Genomic DNA, 6,177 nt, shown 5'->3' on the forward strand with positions numbered 1-6,177 from the left:
ACTGTGCGCGCCGGCTACCAGAGGCACGGCGAGGCCGGCCGGCTGGCGCAGCCGCGAGCGGGGGGAAGGCGAAGCCGACGAGGAGGGGTGGTTGGGGCGCGGCTGCCGGCCCTAGCGGCGGGCGGAGGCAGCGGCGGCGGTCCGGCCGGGGCGGGTGCGAGGGAGGAGCCGCGCGGGCACGGGTGGCTGAGCAGCAGCAGGCGCGAGCAGGCGCATGGCCAAGGGCGCGCGCCGGAGCTCGGGTGAGCTGCGGTAGCGGCGGCTGCGGCCGGCAGCACACGACGACGGGAGCAGCGAGGGCGAGGCCATGGCCATCCGCGGCCAGCCGGAGCAGTAGGGCGGGGGCGCGGCCTCCAGCACGGACGCGCGCGCACGCGGCCTTGCCCTGGAGCACAGGGGCGGTGGGGGGCAGCGGTCGCCGGTGGCAGCGGCGCGGGGCGAGAAGCAGGGGGCGAGTGGGGCAAGCAGCGGCACAGGAGCGGCGACGCTAGGATGCGGCAGCAGGGTTAGGCAGCGACGCGACAGCAGCACAAGAAGTAGTAGCGGCAGCTACGCAACATAGCAGCAGGGGCCGCGGGCTCACGGGCGGCAAGCCCGGACGCAGGCGGCGAGCGCAGCAGCAGATGGCACGGGGCGGTGCTGACGCAGCCGGGAAGAGGCATATGTGACCCCGGCGCAGGCGAGCACGGCTAGGGACGGCGGTACGTGGGTGCGGAAAGAGGGCTTGCGAGCGAGGGAAGCAGCCGCACGCCGCAGCAACAACGCAGGAGTAGGAGCCGCACACACGCATGTACGCGTACACAGGGGGGTTCGAGCACGACGGTGATGGCGGCCTACAACGTCTACGACGATAGATCGAGGACAGGAAGGGGGGAATCGGCGGAGAGGCTCACTGCGGTGCTCGTGGACGAGGTCGGGGAGCGCGGGGTAGCCGGATGCGTTGAGCTCGTCGACGGGAGGCGGCGGCCGCAATGGGGAACCGGCTCGATGCTGAGCGTATGGTGTGGTCCTGCTTGATTCAAGGCCCGTATACGAAGGAGTCGGCGACGAGGAAGCTCCTCGACATCCTCCCAAGCGCCGGGGAGCACGGTGGCCGCGGGATCGACGGATACATGGCGACGTGTGGTTCGGCCTCGAGCGAGGGAGGAGAAATCGAGACGGGGGTGGGGGAACTGGGGGAGCTAGGGTTTGACCAAGAGGGGGTGCGGCCTCAAGTAGTGCTGGGAGGGTTGGGATGGTTGGCACGTGGCCGATCCGGCCATGGACCCGCGGGCAACGGCACGGCGCCATGGATGAACAGGGGAAGGAGATAAGATGGGGGGAGTTGGGTTGGGCCTCATGTAGCCATAGAGCCCAAGTGCACACTAGTTTCCTGCTCCTTTTCTTTCTTTTTATGTATTTCATTCAGCCACTATTCATATTTATTTGAGTGACAAAAAAATGAATTTAGTCAAACTTGAAATTTGGCACACAATTCGAGAACAACATTGTGGTGTTGCATAAAAAGTTTTAGAACCAACGGAAATGTTCAAGCAATTTAAAAAATTGAATAGGTCAATTAATATGCTGTTGGACCACTTTATATTTCCCTAGGGACTAAATGGTGAGCCAAATGATGTTGATTTCTACATGATAATTAGTTAGTGGAAATTTGCAACTCAGCAAACATTTTTGTTTTACCAATTGAAGGAATAAGAATTTGACTTGTTTTGGAAGTTGAATTTGATACGTATTTGAACCAAAGTAAGATTAGCAACAATAATTGCGATGACTCGGCACCATTAACATGTGATTACTGTAGCTTAATTATCCGGGCATTACAATCAACATCGTCCTTTGAACCCGAACAATCTGACAAGGATATTTTCCCTCTCTTGGGTGCCTCCACCTCCAAGTCTTCGGGGGCAGTCCTTTTCTTCCCGTGGGGGGAAGGGATATCCCTTTCTTCTTCTTCCCCTTTGTCTTCGTCTTCGGGAGAGGGAGCTTCAGTTTCCCCGGACGTAGCGTCCAGTACACCTTCAAAGCGGAGGCCACCTTCAGCCCTCTTGCTCTTCTTCTTGTCCTCCCTCGTCGGCATTTGATACGCCGCCGGGGCCAGCATCCTCAGTAACACAGGATCAGCTGAGTCTTCGGGAAGTGGAGCTGAACACCTGATTCGCTCCGCCTTCTTTATCCAGCCCTGGTTGAAGGTAGGTTTCTCAGTACATCGTTGTGGGATAATTAACCGAATTGCGTTCAAGAGTTGGGTACTTACCGGAGTATCCTGATGGTTGCAGTCGAGGCCGATGTCCTCAGATGTGTCTAGCCACTGCTTTCGAGTCTTGAAGAATAGTTTCCACATCCCTCTGTGCGTTGTGTTGAAGAATTGCTAAAAAGTCCGCGGCCCTTCGGATTGAACTCCCACATGCGGAGAGGCCGTCGCTGACACGGGAGAACCCGGCGGACTAGCATCACCTAGATCACGTTAATGAGGCTGGTGTCCTTTTCGAGGACGCTCTGCATACGACTTTGCAGCGTCTGCACTTCATCAGTTGATCCCCAGCCAAGCCCTTTATTAATCCACGACGCGAGTCGCAATGGAGGGTCAGATCGAAACGCAAGCATGGCTGCCCATTTGGTACCACGAGGTCCGGTGATGTAAAACCACTCCCGCTGCCATAAGTTGGAGGTTTCCAAGAAGCTTCCCTTTGGCCAGACAGTATTGGCGAGCTTGCTCACCGTAGTGCCACCGCACTCCGCCTACTCCCCGTCGATTATCTTTGGCTTCACACTGAAGGTCTTGAGCCATAGGCCGAAGTGTGGGGGTGCGGAGAAAGGCTTCACACATAATGATGAATGCCGAGATGTGGAGAAAGGAGTTCGGGGCTAGTCGTGAAAATCTAGCCCATAATAGAACATAAGGCCGCGAATGATAGGGTGGAGAGTGAACCCTAGCCCGCGGAGGAAGTGAGGGATGAATACAACCCTCTCACCAGATTTTGGTGTGGGGATAACCTGCCCCTTTGCAGGGAGCCTGTGGGGGATTTCCGCAGTCAGGTACCTCGCCTCCCGGAGCTTCGCGATATTGTGACGCCCCCGATTCAATCGTACACTAATCATGCACGCAAATGTGTACGATCAAGATCAGGGACTCACGGGAAGATATCACAACACAACTCTACAAATAAAATAAGTCATACAAGCATCATAATACAAGCCAGGGGCCTCGAGGGCTCGAATACAAGTGCTCGATCATAGACGAGTCAGCGGAAGCAACAATATCTGAGTACAGACATACGTTAAACAAGTTTGCCTTAAGAAGGCTAGCACAAACTGGGATACAGATCGAAAGAGGCGCAGGCCTCCTGCCTGGGATCCTCCTAAACTACTCCAGGTCGTCATCAGCGGGCAACACGTAGTAGTAGGCACCTCCAGTGTAGTAGGGGTCGTCGTCGATGGCGGCGTCTGGCTCCTGGACTCCAGCATTTGGTTGCGACAACCAGAAAGAAAGGAAAGGGGAAAAAGGGGGGAGAAAGCAACCGTGAGTACTCATCCAAAGTACTCGCAAGCAAGGAACTACACTACATATGCATGGGTATATGTGTAAGGAGGCCATATCGGTGGACTGAACTGCAGAATGCCAGAATAAAAGGGGGATAGCTAGTCCTATCGAAGACTACGCTTCTGGCAGCCTCCGTCTCGCAGCACGTAGAAGAGAGTAGATTGAAGTCCTCCAAGTAGCATCTCCAAGTAGCATCTCCAAGTAGCATCGTATAGCATAATCCTACCGGGCAATCCTCTCCTCGTCGCCCTGCGGAAAAGCGATCACCGGGTTGTCTGTGGAACTTGGAAGGGTGTGTTTTATTAAGTATCCGGTTCTAGTTGTCATAAGGTCAAGGTACAACTCCAAGTCGTCCTGTTACCGAAGATCACGGCTATTCGAATAGATTAACTTCCCTGCAGGGGTGCACCACATTCCCCAACACGCTCGATCCCATTTGGCCGGACACACTTTCCTGGGTCATGCCCGGCCTCGGAAGATCAACACATCGCAGCCCCACCTAGGCTCAACAGAGAGGCCAGCACGCCGGTCTAAACCTAAGCGCACAGGGGTCTGGGCCCATCGCCCATAGCACACCTGCACGTTGCGTACGCGGCCGAAAGCAGAACTAGCCCCCTTAATACAAGAGCAGGCTTACGTTCCAATCCGGCGCGCGCCGCTCCGTCGCTGACGTCTGAAGGGCTTCGGCTGATACCACGACGTCGGGATACCCATAACTACTCCCACGTAGATGGTTAGTGCGTATAGGCTCGTAGCCGACTCAGATCAAATACCAAGATCTCGTTAAGCGTGTTAAGTATCCGCGAACGCCGAACAGGGCCAGGCCCACCTGCCTCCTAGGTGGTCTCAACCTGCCCTGTCGCTCCGCCACAAAGTAACAGTCGAGGGCCGTCGGGAACCCAGGCCCACCTCTACCGGGATGGAGCCACCTGTCCTTTCAGCCCCCTCGTCAGAATCACTTGCGGGTACTCAATGAGCTGACCCGACTTTAGTCACCATCTGTATAGTATGTATGTATGTATAGTATATACCCGTGATCACCTCCCAAGTGATCACGGACCGATAGTATAGCAAGGCAGACTGACAAGAATGTAGGGCCAATGATGATAAACTAGCATCCTATACTAAGCATTTAGGATTGCAGGTAAGGTATCAACAGATGTAGCGACAATGTCAGGCTATGCATCAGAATAGGATTAACGAAAGCAGTAACATGCTACACTACTCTAATGCAAGCAGTATAGAGGAGAATAGGCGATATCTGGTGATCAAAGGGGGGGCTTGCCTGGTTGCTCTGGCAAGAGAGAGGGGTCGTCAACTCCGTAGTCGAACTGGGCAGCATCAGCGTCGGTCTCGTAGTCTACCGGAGAGAAGAGGGGGAAGAAACAATGAATACCAAGTAAACAGATGCATATCGATGCATGACATGACAAGAAGCGATGCTAGGCGTGCCCTAACGTGGGATAAGGTGGTACTGGTTAAGGGGGGAATCATCCGGGAAAGTATTCCCGGTGTTTCGTGTTTTCGGGCAGAGGAGCCGGAGTGGGAAAGTTGCGGGTTCGATAGGTTAGGGGGGTGTGGCGGACGAACGGACTGTGTATCCGGATTCGTCCCGCCGTTCTGAGCAACTTTCATGTTGAAAATATTTTAATCCGAGTTACGGATTAAAAGATATGATTTTCTAAAGATTATATTAATTTCTGGAATTTAATTAATTAATTATTTAATTCGAAAATGAATTTATGACGTCAGCATGATGTCATGCTGACGTCAGCAGTCAACAGGGTTGACTTGGTCAACCTGACAGGTGGGTCCCGTTCGTCATTGACTGTTTAGTCTAATTAATGTTTAGCTAATCTAATTACTATTTAATTAAACTAATTAGTTAATTAGGTTAATCTAATTATGATTAATTAACTTAATCAATTCCTTAATTAATTAATTAAATAAATTATTATTTATTTATTTAATATATATTTTTTAATTCTTTTTTAAAAAAAAAACCGTTCTGGGCGTGGGGCCCCCTGTCATAGGCCCCAGGGGCCAATCGGGCAAACGGGCGTGCGGGCGCACAAGTGTGGTGCCCGTGCCCGAGTCCAACCACGGGCGCGACCGCGGAGTGGCCGGCCGGCCGGTGCTGCGCCCTGCAGCGGCGAGCTGAGGCGGTGGCCGGACGTGGGAGGACGGCGCATGTGCGCGCCGAACGGCGGGGAGAGCGGCCGCAGGGGTGGGCGCGGCCTGGCGCCGGCGCGGGCGCCGGAGGTGGAGCAAGGGCGACTCGGGGGGGGCGACGGCAGAGGGGCGGGCGCTGGGGCGCGTAGGGAGGCGGTGCGCCATCGACGATGGTCGAGCGCGACCCGCAGGAGGCCGCGGCGGGCGCGGCACGTGTGTGCGCGGGTGGCGACCGGAGCATGACCGGCGCAGGGAAGGGGGCAGTAGGTGCGAGCGACCGAGCGCGTGTGCGGCGGAGCGGGGCAGAGGAGGAGGAGCAGCGCTCACAGTGGGGTTGTAGGGGTTCGGGGGCAGCGTGCTCGTGGAGGAAGGCGAGGACGCGACGTGGAGCGGCTCCGGCGAGCGGCGTCCGTCGGCGAGGTCAGGGCGTCCGGTGTGGCGACGGGGATGGGGCGGCTCTCGGC

This window comes from Triticum dicoccoides, chromosome 6A (assembly GCF_002162155.2).
Source record: "Triticum dicoccoides isolate Atlit2015 ecotype Zavitan chromosome 6A, WEW_v2.0, whole genome shotgun sequence".
NCBI lineage: Eukaryota > Viridiplantae > Streptophyta > Magnoliopsida > Poales > Poaceae > Triticum > Triticum dicoccoides.